Source organism: Gouania willdenowi, chromosome 13 (assembly GCF_900634775.1).
Source record: "Gouania willdenowi chromosome 13, fGouWil2.1, whole genome shotgun sequence".
In the NCBI taxonomy this organism is placed as follows: Eukaryota; Metazoa; Chordata; class Actinopteri; order Blenniiformes; family Gobiesocidae; genus Gouania; species Gouania willdenowi.
In genome coordinates, this window is record NC_041056.1 from 34727384 (window position 1) to 34745770 (window position 18387).

Here is an 18387-nt window from a genome sequence, read left to right on the forward strand (position 1 = left end):
AAGTGTCTCTTATCATTTATTCATGTGCAATATCTACTTAATCCTAAAAAGGGTCTGCTATTTCCTATTCCATCTGACAACAGGAGCAAGGCAGATGATGATGGAAAGGATGCCAATCCGTCACAGGGTTAACCACAGACACAGACAACAGCAGTTCCTAGTTTTAATGATATCACCATTCTTGAATGATGCAAGAGTTTAAAGTCTGTGTAAAGCAAATTCAGCCTTTTTCTTCAAAACACATTCAATAGATCATAAATGTATTCCTTAAAACATAAAAAGCCATTCAACCATTTATAATTTAATTGTGGAGCTAGGCGTCGCAAACTCAAATTTCATATTTCTGTGTTAAGGATTTAATGGGCCTGAAATCATAGCCGCGTTACGTAACGGAGCCATCATTAGCATAAACCAGACCCTGCTGCTGAAGCACGCCAAACTTCTGCGGCCTTCGGTGGCCGCAATTTGGCCCCTAGCCGTAAACAAACCACATATTCGGACTCGGAAGAATAAAACACGTCCGCTGTTGTAATGAAATTAGCACTTTTTTTGCACATATTCGGACTCGGCATTTTGCCCCTAAAATATACAAAATGTCCGCCATGTTTTTAACTCATTCAGTGCCAGCCATTTTCAGATTTTCAGAGTTAAGTGCATTTCTTACTGTATTTTGGCGTTCCTCCAAGTTTCTCTCCCGTCAGTCTGCACACACGCAACTTTCTTTTCCTCCCGGACATGCAGAGTGTCACTGCATTCCTCGTTCTTTTTATCGCTTTATCTCACCATCGCTACACTATCCATGAGTTCCACACATGCTCTGGTCGAGTGTGCGCTGCTGGGAACGTCAACTCTTATACGTAGCGCCATTTTCTGTCTCGTAAATGCCTTTCCTCCTCTCCCTCTGAGCTCTGCTGAGCATGGATGATCTCTCATCCAAAGGTGCGCTGCTACCTCCTACATGTCACCTATTATTTTGCTATCTGGCTCACAGGCTGGGGGTATTTTCCTCCCGCACGCAGCGATGACCCGTTTGGCCCTGTTAGTTGATAGTTTTATCTCACCATCGCAACAATATCAATAATCTACTCATGTCCATACATGTTCTGTGTTAGTATGTGGAGTTGTGAGCTGATTTCTCACAGTATGCCTGAAATAAATACCTGGGAGTCAATATTTATACTATACACTTTATTTTTTTTTATTTTTATCAGACAGGCTGTTGATGGAATTAGGGGCAGATTTACTAAGATCTAAAGAAAATGGTGCTAAATCTCTTGTGTCTCGTGTCTAATCACTTTAGTGGCAATATTTCCTTATCTGCTGTGAGGAATGTGGCACTATGTTGTGTGCTTGACAGATTGTGTAGGATTTGCACCATTCATCAGTGCACGCAATGATGTTTGCACACGTTCTGAAAATCACAAACCTTTAGTGAATCTGCCTCATATTGTATGATTGAAAATTGAAATGTGGTGTAGAATGTGTCAAATAACCAAAGGAAGAGACTAAACCGTGTGCTGGTGGTCCAGAAAGAATGCAAAAGTTGTCAACATCATTTAGAATTTAATACAATATTTTTTCCGACTTAGTCAGACCAGTTGTTGCAAGTACAAACGAACTAAAGATGTCAGCAAAAATCATCCATTATAAATAGGCTGGAGTAATCCATACCTATTGACTGGCCTAAACACACATTCTAAAGGCAATGTAAACAGCAAAATAAGGTGCTGCGGGCTAATGCAAACATTGAGTGTTTTCGATCTTCCTTTCTGCACTTTTCCTTACAGTGCAGCGAGAGACATTCACTCTCCTTATAGTGCACACAGTATCATTTATTGTATTTTATGACCCCTCAAAAAACTTGAATGGTTGGCCTTGTTGTGTTCTTTTCAACTTTTGTTCTGTTTCGTTGAGTGCTCCAGTCTTGTCCAGTCTCTTTTAAATCTACCAATGTCATTAGTAAGCTCAGTAATTGCTAAAGTCCCCCCGCCGCCCCACCCACCCCCAAGGACCCAGCCAGACCGCCACACCGGCATGCGGCGCGCGCAAACCAGATGCGGTACTTTGGGTACCGCCCAAGCAGGGGCCACCCCACGCCGCACCCGCTGGTATGCAGGAGCGCGGCCCGCACCACCCACCCCGGAAGACCCATGCCAGAACCGGCCAAGCCAGCCGGCTAATCTCGCCGGTCCCCAAGGACCGGGAATCCCCAAGGTCGAGACCCCGGGCGAAGCCCCCCGGGGAGCACCCCCCCCCAACCCAGCCCACAAACCAGCCACTGTCAAGCAGGACCGCACAGCCCCAGACGGCGCAAGGACAGTAGCCCAGGCCCTGCTGCCCACCGGACAGCGCAAGCCACAAGGCAATGCCACCCACCGGCGCGCGAGCGACCGGCGGCCGCCACCGCAGGAGGGAGGCACTCCAATGGCACCCACCCAGTGCGGAACAGCAGTCCCCAACTAAGGGCGCCCCAGACCCACTCACCGATCTGCAGATAGCAGGACAGACCTACCAGGCAGCCGACGGCAACCGCAACCACCGGAACAGCTAGCGCCGTCCCCCAGCATACAGTATCATCTTGAAGCGCCAAGCAACCCCGCCCCTACCCCGCTACAAACACCAGCACCCCCCAGTGCGCCTACCCCCCACACCGGCGAGGCGGGCCTTCCCGGGCCCTCACACACCGAGGTTTTTGAGTATTAACGGCAGTACTCTTCAACAGCAACTTTCCTTGTTGTAAAACTGACATGGTGTGTTATTTTTGGAGACTTTTTGTTTTTGCACTGAATTACATCATAGTAAAAAAGTGTCTTGGAATCTTAGGAAACTTATATAGACTTGCTAACTTAGCAATATGGTGGTAAACAGTCAATAACTGTTAGTGATAATAACACTTAGAAGAGCAGACTTGATGGCGATTTGACTGAAGGATAGATTAGGAAAATATGAGAAAAGCAGAGGAAACATCAGTCAGAGCAAATAACAACAAGTTCTATAGCTTTACACCTATTGAAGTGTCCTTGGAAAACATTCTCAATGAAGCGGTGCAAAAATACTGTAGCAGCTCTCATCCTGTCCTTGTATTAGTGGATGAGAGAATGCTCATGTACAAAGCCATTTTAGATTAGTAATGGTAATGAAACACTTTACGAGTGAAGCCCCTTATCATCAGAAACAGCATTACAGATTTACCAAAGTAATGTTGGACACTTGGTTCCTTTACCATGTTGAGTAAATCTTCCTGAGAGGCATCAATGCTATGTTCCAGAAACATTAGGGATAGTAGTCATTGGTTAACCCAACCCTTAAAACACACTCAGCCTTACGGTGCAAACAACATAGAGGCTGCAGTATCCAATGCACTTGACTACCACAACATGAGCCCAGACAGAACTGTGAGGAGTACCACTCAGCAGATAACGGACTTATACGCTCTCACTCCAGACACTCCACTTAAGAACAAAGGGATCTCGAACAGATGAGACGCAGCTTAAGTCAATCAAAGTGAAGGAGTGAGGGCGGCACGAGTGATGAAGTCTAGTGAAAAAACAAAAACATAAAAATATTCTTGGTACCTCCAAAAGCCCATCAGTGTTCAACATTTAATATGGATAAAAACAAAACCTTTTGTCTGTACCCTGCACTCATTAAGTGAATTCATTAAGATCTGAAATAAAGGGTAGTAAACTTGGTGCGTCCCTAATTCCTTTGGTGGTGCTGTTTGCTCATCCGCTTTGGGGAATTCACTAAGATTGCGGTGTGCGTATAGATGTGGTTGAGACCGCCCTATTTAAATGAACATTTTGCACATTTATAACAAATATTTTTCTTGTGATTCAAAAAATTGTTAGTGCAACATTGAACTATTCTATAATGTAAACAATGAAAATTAGAACCTCAGCTGTAAAGCTGGCACAATTAGCTTATTTAAAACTTTGTTTGCAATGCAATTATGTAATGTAATGTTTTTGGCCGTACCAAACCCTCTGCAAAAAAATTACCACGTGTCTTCTGGGATCTGTTGTACAGAGTGTCGATTTTGGAAATAATGTTTTTTCTGGCAGGCAGTTTATACATGGTGTCCCCCGTTGCAGTTTGAAGTACCTGACGCAATCCCACATCTTCAACAATATTTGTAGGGGGGCAATTTGTAGCTATCCAACAAGCAACTTCATTGGTTAACTTGTCATTAGTCTTTATGGAAAGCGGCCCCCCACTCACACCAATCTTCTCCTCCAGACTTGTTTGTCGTCGGGTCTGCCTGACGCCGCCACCGCTCGTAGATGGTACATTAAGGAAGAATTACTGCAATGGTAATTAAAGTCCTTTGTGCAATCCACACATATACATTTTGTCTTGTCCACATCCTTTTATGACAATAATTTAAAGCTAAACTGTCCATTTAGAAGCATGTGTTTTGAGTTTCCCATTACTAGCTCAGGCTGTAACAGCATTAGCTACAGGAAACAGAATTGTGTCTTCTTCTTCTGTGAGACAAGCGAAGGCAGGTTGTTACGACTGTTGTCGTATGTCAGTTTTGTTTGTGTGCTACTTGTGTTTCTGTGTTGTGCGCTGGGGGGGTGTGTCTCTCTATCAACAGCCCAACCTACGTGGTCTGTGAATAACGGGTCCACTTCGGATTGGCTGAGCTTCGGTGGAGGGTGGCTACAAAAAGACCCAGATGACGTATGGTGTGCCAGAGGTGGTTCAGAGGGCGGTTCATCCTATACCCACGCTCCAACCAGCACGCAGCACGTCCTTCTGCCCTTTGACAGTTGACAGCTGACCGTTTGACAGCTTCACAGCTTCACAGCGAGACCGACGCGGTGATACGTTTTCTTCAGTTTGGCCCAGTTGGCTAGGAAACTTATGTTCTTTTATTTGTGGGTTCTGCGTAACCCAGTTTGGTACATATTATTTTTCTTATGTGGCTCAAATAAATAGCCCAGTTTGGAAAAGATGTGTTGGCGTGCTGCTTGAGTTAACATCACAGTTAATATCTTTACGTTCAGTTTATGATAATCCAAAGAGCAGCGTGAGCGCTCACAATCAGTTTCATTTTTAGCAGCCTTTAAATCGTAGTCTGACTTGTTTGTGACCCAATGCGATTCAGTGGTTAGACAGAACAAAGGTCTATCATCTTAAATGAATTATTTCTGTGGTCAGAAAAAATGAGGATGACAACAAAGCGATGCTCAGCTCATGTGAGTGTTTGAAACAGCAGACAAAAAGTTTACTCCCCTGCGGCGCAGCCCGAGCACTCACAATCAGTTTCATTTTTAGCATCCGTTATACTGCCTCGTATTGCTTTTATGGGATGATCTTAGTGACCCAATGCGACACAGCGGTCGGACAAAACAAATTTGCTATCACCTTAAATGGACTATTTCTCTGGTCAGAAGAGGTGAAAAGGAGAAGAAAGCAACAGTTAAGGATTTACTGCTGCTGCTGCCTACTCATGCATATGCATGAAGGCCAAAAAAACAGCCAGTTCTTGGGAACGGTCTGAAAGTGACTTTTGAGAGGGCTAAAACCAGAAATACTATGTAGTTGGGGTTCTTAGAACAAATGGAGATGGGTGGAAAGATAATACTGGACCTTTAACATTGCTCAAAATCCCAGTTTTTGGTAAGTTGTTGCCATTAAAGTCCACAATAGTGATAATTTGTTTAATACAGGGTCATGCAGCTATGCAAGCTACACATTCAACATATACAGTATTGCGTGTAATATACACTCATCATATATAAATAAATATAAATTGTTATGTAGTAGGGTAGTCAACTGTATTATTGTAAAATGTATTATTATTATTATTATTATTATTATTATTATTATTATTATTATTATTATTATTATTATTATTATTATTAATGGAAAAGGTTTCATAATGTTCCTCATCCCATACTACAACTCCCCCTACATCACAGTCCCTCTGCCCTCGATTTGGCAATTCTTAAAAAACAATGAGAGTGACCCAGTTGCAGAATTCCAATTAGTATTAGATAGGCAACAGTTTAGATTAGAGAGCGCGTCTTGCCCGAGTGGGAGGGGTGAAGGAGAGGCCCTCGCTTCTCTGTTTCAGGATGTACTAAAGACATGGTGTGTGTGTGTGTGTGTGTGTGTGTGTGTGTGTGTGTGTGTGTGTGTGTGTGTGTGTGTGTGTGTGTGTGTGTGTGTGTGTGTGTGTGTGTGTGTGTGTGTGTGTGTGTGTGTGTGTGTTGTAAAAGCTGGAGTGTTGAGGATGGAGAAAGGTCTCACACCCAGATATCAGTAAATCCCACCTAATGATTGTGCGTATCTATTTAAAATAGCACAACTCTTTAGATCAGTGAATTAAGACATCAAGTTGATGATGCTGATAGTGTGTTGGTGTTCGTGGATGAGATTAGCCGTGTTTGTGAGCGTGTTGCCTGGCTCATCAGGCAGTCAGGGGACGAAGGGAGTATTACAAAAAATGAGACCACAACTAAAATTCTGTCAGGACTCAACAATGACAATGACAGTAAAGCTAACATCTGTCAATCCTTCAATTCAATTCAATTCAACTTTATTTATATAGCCAAATTACAACAATAGTAATCTAGAAGCGCTATCAAAATATGAAATTCTTAAGTGAAAGAAAAATCCCAACAAATCCACGTGAACATGCATCAGCTAAAGTGAGGAAAACAACTCACTTTTTGCAGGAAGCTGTTTTGGTGAGTCTGGCTAAGCGCTATATTAAAACCGAAGTTCATCCTTGTTTTCCTTGATTAAAGTTGAGTAATAAGAAGTTCGAGGTTTGCAAAAAGCTTTTTTATAGGCTAACAAACTCTTTTTCCAGGCTATATGAACTTCTACAGTGATGTGCAGTCAAGGGTAGGCAAGTTAGGCAGTTGCCTAACCAAGGTAGAATTGATATTTTGAATATTTGTTTTAATTATAATGTAATCATAAATTATTTATTTTTCAATTTCCGATAGCCAACAATACCTATAAGTTTGAAAGTGTCAGCATTTTGTGCTATTCATAACCCAAATCGCTAAACATAACTATTTCCTAACAGCTGTAAGGCAGGAGGAGGCCACACCCCTTCTCAAAGCCACGTCGCTGCTCTGCCTCCGTTCCCATAGCGTGTTTTATGTGTTTGCGCATGCGCAGTCAGGTTCCCAAGATGACACCCATTTAGGCAGCGTAGAGAGCTGCCTTTAGACATAATCGCGCTATGCTAAATGCTATTCCTAAGTTCACAGTGCATTAGTGAATTGATCCCATGTGACCGCTACTGCTATGTTCTCTAGCGAGTGGGCGGGATAACACTACAGTCAGGAGGACAGCGCTAGAGACAATAGACAAACTTTTTTTGAGGAATAATGACAGCTTTTAAAAGATGGGAGAACAACACCTTTGTTACCAGACCTTCAGCAAAGTAAGGTCAGAAAATGTTTCATACTTTTCACAGTGATTGGAACAATACTTGTTCATGTGGATCTTGTTGGGTTTTTTTTCTTCATTATGAATTTTATATTTTGATAAGCACATTGAGATGACTTTGTTGTAAATTGTGCTATACAAATAAAGTTGAATTTAATTGAATTTAATTGATTTAACACTTGTCAGCAGAAACATATAAAATTGTCATTGGTGTTGACATTGGTGGTCTCGATTTGGAACACCCTGCCTACCCAACCCAAGTGCTCACGGCACGTCACTGCAAAAAGGATACCAACAGCAGCGTCCGGCGACAGAATCCAAGAAAGGTGCACCTGTGGACAGTTCAGCTGCTGTGGAGAGAAGCTTCTTGAGCGAGAAGAGGTGTTCAAATGCCAATGTATTCTTCGTCCACTCCACTTATAGTAGGTGGCACTACCTGCCGCAGATGAAGACATTTCATCAGCCAATCAGGGTTGGCTTTATGAGAAAGAGCTTCTGAGATATGACGTGGAGGCATATATCCCATATTGAGACATTGAAACGAATGTTACGAAAGAGAACGTCTTCTATTTTAGTGGAGCAACAGCAACCAGAGCTGTGTACAGTAATGTCATTGCACTGTTTCCTGTTTCCTGTGTGAAATCTGGTCATATTATTGCTGTTTTCAAGACTTTCCTAATTTTCAATAGAACTTTTGGAAGTTGTACAACACTGTTTGACTTGGCTAAACATATTGAATCAATGAACTAAAATGTTCCTACTTCCACTGACACATCCAATGAACATGCTTCAAACCAACCAATCAAACATGCATTGCTGAGTCGTGATCTTACACCAGTTGACTATACAACAATGATGAGTTGGTTATTTGTATTATGGCATACCTAACATGATTCAAATTAAGAGTAAAATATCTGAGGCGAGGAAATGATCAGTTTTGTATTGAGGAATAGTTTGGGGCTTTCTCACCCTTGTTGTGACTTCAGCGTTACACACAATAATTAAGCTAAGTTGATGTAACCTGTGAAGCTGCCACCAGCTTTTTATTCTGCCTATTTCTTCACTTCACACTGACAAAACACTGTGGTTTATTTGGTTTTATGATTTGGATGTGAGACTGTGGTGAAACCTTCTCAAAATAATTGAAAGTAAATAAAAAAATCATTGAAGTTGGTTCCAAAATGTCCCGTAAATTGATAGGAAAGGACCAGCTTCATCTATAGTCAGATATCTGCCTCCATTTGGAAAGATGTCTCACATGTCCTGAATCTTAGCTTTACCCTAAGGAACCCGATTGAAAATCAACACCTTTATGCAGCTCATTCATGTTGGGAATGACTGCATATTGCATATTGTTTGATTTTATTTTATTATTAATTATAGCTTTTACTATAAATGTGTTTATTTTTCAAAACACATTTCCTGTTATTAACTGTGCTTTAACGAACTTTGTTTCTTAATTACTTTTTTCTCAATATATTATTGTTTCTACTGTGTCCACAGTTTGGATTTTTACAACTCTTCAGTTTTCCCAACCTTTAATGTTTTTTGCGATATGTTTTGTTCAAATACTTAGAGGGGCATATTTTAACAGATACTTTCTGATTTATTTTACTCCTTTTTTAGTTTATAAACCGGGCTTAAGCTTATGTATGGGGTTAAAAAATTGTGTATGGTGGCTTATCTTTGATGTGTGATTGCGTGGATATTAAACGTTCAAAATAAGAAAAATGTAATTTGTGTAAACTGTGCAAAACGCTTGTTTCGTTACAGTTCTTCACTTCCCGATACTAAAATGCTGCTGTTGAAGGTAGGAGAGGGAAAGAAATAGCTAAGATGAGTCAAATGCGTCGTCCCTGTGGTCAAAGCCTTTATGTTTAGTTCTCTCAGAGAACATTGCTGTATTTTGGGGCACAGGAGCATGGTAGGGTAATAGGATTTGAGACTGTGGTGTGGGATCTGGTAAGCGTGAAATCAGGTCTGCCAGTAGTGAGGCCTCGCTGGGTACCCTGAGCTAGCTATTATAAATACGGTCTCAAAAAGTCTGTGCTCTGTCTGTGGGTGCCTTTCTTTCACTAGGCCTCTTCTTTTCATGGACCTCTTTTAAATTAGTTATTATCAAGGTAATAAAGAAAGCTAGAAGATACAGTATTGAGCCCATAAAATAATGGCCAATATCAATTTCAGCAGATTAAAAACAGGCAATAATGAACCTACATTTTCCACAAGTACACCAAAGGATTGTCCATCTGCATTTCAAATATTTTCAACATTTACAAATTTACCAGTTCAAGATTGGACAAAAGTTTTTTTTTCCTTTTTTAATCGATGCCTTCGTAATAATTGTTGCACACTTGGACACAAAAGAGACTTCCAGGCATGCACGGGTTGTTTGAATTCTCTTTATAATCTGAATAACCCAGAAACACATACATCAGCCGCACGTCTAAATACAGGCGATTTGCTCTGATTTTCCCGTCTTTACCCAAGGACCCCTGCTGCGACTTAGCTGCCCCCGATGCTGCCTGTATGAACCATCTAATATAAACAGGGCTCAGACGTAGCGTGTAGCGACACATGAAGCTGCTCATCATGTTTTAACTCACGATGGATCATTCTACATGCATGCACTGATGTGTTCAGACTGATAGAGACATCGGCTTCATTCAGGTCGGACAGGTTTGGGCCATGTTCTCTTGGGCCAAGTTTTCTTTTTTCAGCCTGATTGAAGCTACTGTGTGCATCCTCCGTGTGTGTGTGTGTGTGTGTGTGCGTGCGTGCCTGTTTGTTCCAATATTACTACAGGTCCCACATAATACCTCATTTAAATTTGAAAAGCACATCTTGGACTCAGTCTTTTGAATAAAATGTTTTTTCTTGTCTATACAGTGTCTGTGAGTGTTTATTAGTGGACAATTTATACCAGGGATCTGCATTCTGCAACCTGCAGCTCTGGAGTTTCATGTGGCTCTTTGACTCTTTTGCAATGGCTCCCTATAGCTTTAAAAAAAAAAAAAAATGTTATTTCTTTCAGAGGGTATTGATGATTAATGACATTAACTTCAAATAAAATTATGATAAAACAATTGGTTAACATAATAATAAATCACAATGTGCAATAGCTCTGTCACCTTCCTACTTTAACCCCTGCAACCTCTAAAGACCATCAATTTTCCTTGCATTTGTGGCTAACCTTAAGTTTTAAATCCCTGGTAAGATAACTAAACCGACAAAAAGCCTATTCAGGAAGATAATAGAGATTTTATTATAGTGTGGGGAAAGATTTATTTAATTGCCAACATGCCACTTGATATGCATGCTTGAAATGTTGCAAGAAATTAGCAATTAGCATGTGACATCACTTGATCATATGTTTTCAAATTCAAGATATTTTTGTAGCCCTTCAAATCCATTAACTCATTAAATTATTCGATACTATTTTAACTGTACATAATTTCATACACTGTGTTGTCTTCATTGAGATGGTATTTTCTTTTGGCTCTGGAAGGGCTTAAATCCAGGCGAGATGAGGCAAAATGGCTCTTTTGAAAGTAAATGTTGCAGACCCCTGACCTATACCAAGCATGAGTAACTCTATAACTACATTCATCATCACCTTCACCAATTCAACAAATAACTTTTAGCTTTAAAGTAAGACTGGAACAAAGAAACAACAAAAAAAACAAAACAACTTTAGCATTATTCCACTAACTTTGGCTCTCAGACAGTTGTACATTTCAAAATGTTCTGCGCCAGTGGCGCTCGCTTGCGTGCCACGCGATCCCCTATACTGCGAAAAATTCCAACATACAAAGTAAAGCCACAGTTTGATCACACTACAAGATTAAGTATAATAAAGTGAAACAATCTGTTTTCTATGCAGAGGTTGGTGAAATGCATTATTAAGATGGACACCTGAAATGGTTGACACACATGTTTAGGATGAATGGTCTGCTCCAGGTCAGGCTGGGTCACAATAGTACCATAAGGCATTGAGGACGCTGTGCAGGATCGCAGACTCTGTCAAAGTCCACCTCACATTATTTCCCTCAAACCTGGAGTACATCACAATCATGCAGGCTTTAGAGCTCACAAGGTGACAGATGATGATGATGATGATGATGAGGATGATGATTGATGCGCTCATCATTTCTGAATGCAGGAATGTAGGAAATCCCTACAGTAGCTTAATAAAATGAGGTTTTCCACACAGACAAACATAAATGTGATGCACCATGAGAAGACCAGGAACATGTCTGCCACAGGGCGTATTGTGTTATTAACAGATTTTGAAAGTGTGGATTCTAAGCTTTTCAATGGTGTAACACACATACAGTATAAATTAATGAGCATTTTAAGAAGTTATAGCCATTTTAATGTTGGCAATCACCAAACTAGATAACGGAGAAAACGGGCCTGGAAAATTCTGAAGTATTTTTCACCTCTGCAGCAGCCAGCTGAGGGACAGGAACAAAGGCTGTGAAATGTGCATTACTTTGTATTAAACCAACCTCCTAACAATGGTTGTGAATAGTTGTTTTAATCATTTTAATGCAATTTACAGCCATAGTTAAAACCCTTACCTTCCATATAGAGTTGAATCGAAGCATTCAGAAACAGTATCACTTCTAGCAGCTGAATTACGCCTCATATCACCTTTATCGTATGAGCTGGCGTGTTGTTAAGGCCGAGATACACTGTGCAATTTTTTCAATCGTTGTGCAGAGCCCAAATGTGCGCAGCTCATGATGCATGTTCTCACACTGTACGGACTGACACTCTGACACGATCTGACTGCTCACACTGTACGCCCATACACGTCAGGGTCTTGTCTCCGGAAATGCAATGTACAAATTAGAAGAAGAAGAAGAACTCTAAAGCGTCCGCATTAAAACAGAAGAAGAAGAACCCGGAAGTGGAGAGACACGGGCAAATCTCAGGAAAAAAAGCTTTAAAAAAGAAAAGACGGCAATGTGATGGATATATAGTTAAGTTAAGGTTTTTGTGCCTATTCTCAGTTTCCCTCATAACTTGATGATAACTTAAAAAAATGCAGCTGAAAAAACCTCTGGGTCAAAGTTTTGGTCATTTTGTTTAAGCTCTTTTCTAAAGTAAATTTGTTATCTCCATTTTCTGTACACACTAGTCATTCTTAGAGGCAGAGCAAGGGATTCTATCCTAGCTGTATCATTTACACTGAATCAGAGCAACTATCCAGCACAGGACCAGCACACAGAAACATTCACTGCCAAAAAAATGCTTTCATCTGCTGTGTTGCAAAATTGTGTGTAACTGGTTTGCAGTAATGACCAATACAAACCAGTTGTTCATGTTTAATTTTTTTTCATCTTAGAAAGCTCAGGCCCAACATGAAGTTACTAATTGACTGGCCAGACAGCACAACATTTAACCCAACAATGACAGTTTAGGTCACACAGTTTGTTCTCTTCTTCCTCCTTTAGCATTGCATAACATCGGCTTGAGCCCCGACAGCCCAAAGCAATCAGATTAACACAGACTATCATATCATCCTTGGACCCTCAAACTCTGAAGCAAATCTATATGTTCAATTGGAAATGTCACCAGCTAAGCTCTCAGCATGCCAGCCCAGGAAAGTCTCAAAAGGGAGCCCTCCAAATGGTTTCAGCTGTTAATATAGGCCTGCCGCCCTCGATGAGATTCCGTGAGGATAAATAGAGATGGGGAGGATTAGTTAGCAAGGATGCGAGGACAGGATCCAAATTAGTGTCAGCCTCAATCACCCAGCCCAAACTCTCCCGCCCACATCTGTTGTTGTGGCAAGCTCGTGGCAGTTTGTGCTGTCATTTCTGTTCAAGGCTGAGTGGCAAGAACATTTTGATACGGTAACATGGTCAATTTACAAACTAATTTTTGCCTTGATCCAAGTCTCAGAAACTCCAGTAACCCACCCCTCTATCTGCTTTACTATAGCACCCCTGTATGCCTCTGTCAGATTACAGCTCAGACCTCCGTCACATCTTAAGTAATCATTTGATCTAGTTGTGCCTATGGAGCTATCATTTATTATTTAAAACAGTGCATTAAATGTAAACATGCAGATTTGTGCTTTTCTGTGACGTCCGTGAGACAGTGTGAGAAATTTTGACTGACATTTCTAGAGCAGTAACAAACTACCCATTTCATGTGCCTTAACTATCCCACAGTCATAAAGGCAGTGATTTCACCCAGCTAGTCTGCCACTGTGTGCAAGCCCTGTAATAGAATGGCATCCAAAGTCAGCAGTGATAGGCTGCAGCGATCTGTACAGAATAAATTGGCCTGAAAAAAAGCCTACAACAATAGAAAAACATTTACAGAAGGTCCTGAGACAAAAGGGTAAACGTTGCAATGCTCTTCCTATGAATAGAAGTCTGAAGGTAAACATAGTTCAAGAATGGACTTCTGAATGAGGAACCTTCAGTGTTTGTCTTCTTACTGATAAAGAAGTCTAACACATACATGTATGCAGCCAACGACGGTAAGAGAGGGATTCAAAATATGTGATTCTAAGTTGAAGCAGAGCCATGCATTAATAATCAGGGGGCTTTCGCCTAATCATTGTCATATATATGTTTACACACATATTACATTTGTTTTCTGTATTTGACCCATCCATGGGGAGCAGTGGGGAGCCATAGTGTGGTTAAGGGACTTGCTCAGGATCCCACAATGATGGTCTGGGTGAGATTTGACCCAGTGACCCTTCGATTACAAGCCTGTTTCCTTGACCACTAGGCCACCACTCCACCTAAAAAAACATGACATCATTATGTTTCTGGAGTTGGTTAAGGACAAAGACACAATCAAACTTGTTCAAAATCTATCTCTCTTATCTTCCATTATTCTAACATTGACTCCCATTCATGAGCCTGCTGTGTGCTCTACTCCAGAGCCCATGGCCCAGTCTTCCTAACCTGACAATTCCTCTGGAAGTTCTTCAGACACATTCATTCTACCAAAGCCTTTGGAGTATTGATCAGAACCTTGGCCAACAAATTTTGTTATACCCACCTTTTCATATAATGTTGAAATTTTCCTTCATGCAGGAAATGCAGCTTATAAAGTGGTGGTTACCTTCCTTCAGAAACCAAGCATGAATTCTGACATTCTTAAAAAACTTGCTGATGCAATATTTGACTACACTGGCACTCAAATTGTGGTATTTGTTGAAGCTCTGTTGAAAAAGCTTCCATACCCGAGAGAGCCTCAGACCTATTTTTCAGGCATGTATGGGTGGCAACAATGCCTTAAGTACAAGATGGACAATTTCCGTTCTAAAATACGAAGGCTTTACCTTGTCGATATCAACTTGTTTAAAATTAAATCCCCTGATGAGAAAACTCCTACACTCCACACTCATGCTGAAGAGGTTAGACCTTCTTAACAAGGTAAAGAAGAGTAACAACTCAAGACAAGATGGCCAAAACCGTCCCTTATTGAAGGCATGAGGTCGTGGAAGTCCAGCGGCTGCTGACTTCAAAGAAAGATGTAGTAGGTGCATTTAAAACCTCTAGTAACGTCTTTGAGGTGGTCACATTAATGTATTTATATGTAAAATATATCCACAGAGAAACAATAAAACACACTTCTCCATCTCAAAATGAAATATGGATAATCCAATTACTTCCTCTTCTTTTAATTTCCCTCTATTCACTCACTGTGGAGCTGTTCAACTTGTGTTTGTGCTTGGGAATCTGTGTCATTTCAGATCATGGATGATTTTTGGAGAATAACTACAATTTCTGTGGAGCAGAGCTTCGTATACAAACTTGACAAAAATGCACCGAAGTTTGATACCCTGACCAAAACCATGGGAGTTGTTGTGGGGACCACATCTGGATTAACTGAATCAGGTGTGTTTGCTAAATGGTGCTTGACCTTTTGCAGGGAGATGGATCTGTCTCAAACTCTCTATTCTGCTTCATGCATTCTCCTATACAAATACATTTCTCACATTAACTTTTGTGCATCGAAATCACAGCTCAATGGACACATATTATCTTGCCTTCTACGATACATTTTTTGAAACAAATTGTTTGGAATTAACTACATCATTTTTTCACAGAACCCGAGCATTGATATCAGACCTAATGCTGTTATTCGTGGCCTCATACTACAATTTGGCGAGAAAAAAGAGTTATAATAATTATTTTACCAGTTAACCCTAAACTAAGAGACGAAAGCAGATGGCAACATCTAATAATCTCCAAAGGAAAAAAAAACAAATTGCACCATTTTGATAGTCTAATTTACTACAAAATATGGAATATGTCACACTATTAAATTAAATACATTGAGTTTTCTCCCAGCATGAAAAAATGCCTGAACTGTTTTACAATGTGACGCTTTCCATTGTGTTTCCGTCTTGCAGTTTCTGTGAAGTGTATCTCTGTCTTGAACAAAATGCATGTTAATATTGCCTTTACGACTGATACTCTTAGCCTATGATGACTGTGATAGTTTAGCCTGCATGATTATTACTAAATAAGGATAGAAAAATATAAAAAAAAAGTAGTGCCACTAGCCCGTACTGTATTCTTTTGTTTGTAGGGCCTTTTGTATTATTTACACTGGAAAGTGGTCATTTCCAATGTAGAGTAAATGAGCACAAAAAAATACTTCGTCACTTTTTTAAAACTTGTTTTTTCTTTCTGTGTTCTGTGTTAATAGTCTGTTCAGGAGGACAAACGTAGTGATGTCACTCAACACATTGTTAAGATCTTGGTCATCCATGGTGCTGACGGAGAGGAACCAGTAGATGTTTCCATCATTCTTGAAGGACAGGATGTATTGACTGGATGCAGCAGTACTGCTAGAGCTTGCACATTGCTTATGGGACTGATTTATTCCCTCAATTTTGCATCGTGTAGTACACTTCCAAAGTGTTTGAAAAACTGCTGTCTTAAATGCTATCTCCATAGATGTACCTACTGGTGAAAGGTACAACTGAATTAACATGTACAAAGTGTATGTACAGTCACTGAACCCTCAACATACAAGAACGCAGTAATGGAATTTTGCCTTTAGCCACTTGCAAGATGTATTCTCACCAATTCTGTGTTATATATCTTCTTTATTTCATGCTGCTAGGGGTCAAAATGACTTGTCAATTTTATATTTCAACTTTTTCATTAGTGCAAAATCAACTATTGGTGCAAATACATATTATTATTTGTTTTTGTTCGTTAATAAGAAAGTTTGGCAACATTTAGAGCTGCTGAGATTTGCTTTTTGTTGGTGTTCTGGAAAACTGTCCAGTACAGTTGAATGTCAATGTTTTATAAGAATGTTTACTCAATGCACCTTTGAATAACTGTTACCTGTTAAACATTTATAAATAAAAGATTAATGTACTGACTTGAATTGTATTTAGCTGTGTAATTATTATTATTAAAATGCATTTATTTATTTATTGAGCACAATTATTTTACCTGCATAGGCATATCACATATGTGTATGTACATTTATATACATAAAAGTGCATTTACACAATCACAGCACCACATCTACACTATCCTAGACATGCTCAATGGGAGGGAAAGAAGTACAACCTTATTGGATATTATTTACTAAACAAAATGTACACAAATAAAAAAAAGTGCCTTACTAAAAGTAGTAAAATGTACTTTATAAATTAATGACTTTAAATCATATGATAAATGAAATTTAATAAGTAATACGTAAATACAATTTTAAAAATCCATATGATTGAGTAATATCTTCAAAATGTGATAAGTAGAATGTACTTTTACTATTGGGTATAAAATAACTTTTACTTGATATTTACCTAAAAAACGTGTGTAAGTGCAAATTGTTGTGAGGACTTTATCAGGTAATTCTTTTGAGGTTTTTTTTTTCAGTGTACCTGATTCAGTATGACCAACGAACACATCTATGATGTGTGATGTGCACTTGTATGGGCAATGTTTTTCATAGTGATACGGCTCTATCAGAAACTATTTTCTCATTGGTTGCTCTTTAATGAGATACAATGCTGTTGTTTGACTTTCAGATTGCAGCACTGATGAATAAAAAATGTTTCTTCGGACTTCATGATTTGAGCTTTTTGTCTGCCAATACAGAAGTTTGATAATGCTCCCAACTGTTATCATGGTGCATGTCCATCCAGAAAGTAATGGGAGAAATATTCATTTCCCCCAGAGCAATGGAATATGTAACAATATGATTGTATTGTATTTAGATGATGTGGTTTTTGTGTAAAACATTTTAGTGAGGGAATTTCAAACCTCTTTGTCCCTGTGCTCCCCTTGAAGTCTCCACATAGATCTAGCTTTGTTGCTAAAATAAATAACTTAAACTGAACGTTTTCTGTTTGGCAGGAAAATTGTAAAACTACAAAAGCTAAAAAACAAAAAAGCCAACAGAGAGAAAAATGGCTAAAATTCATGTTTGTCACATTTCGTCTGTTGAACCTATCTCCACACAGTTCTTCATTGTTCATCACAAACCGAAAATGGTATTTTGGAGACAAACAACTCCATTCCACAGTGCATCAGTAATTAGCTGTGGAATTAACAGGCTTGACGTGCCTCTACACATCAGCCGACCCTCCAGGGAGGCCCGTGGGCCCAGGCAAGCCGACTTTCCAATTATTGTGTTGAATTGCTAATTTAGTTATTGTGCCTGCCATAATTGTGATGTGTATTGGGCGCGCAATTCAATTTGTTTCAAATATTTCTGTGCTGGGAGAATGGTAATGGAGCTGACCTATCTATAGGCTCTCTCTCTCTCTCACACACACACACACACACAGACACACACACACACACACACACACAGACACAGAATCTCATTTACTCCTCCATCATGTTTGTATATTTTCAACCGTATAAAATAAATGTTTAAAAGCTTGAGATTTTTTGGAAAATGCATTCTGATATGAAGCTGATCAGGGTGAACACAGGGTTTCGATTAGATAATTACAGTGAT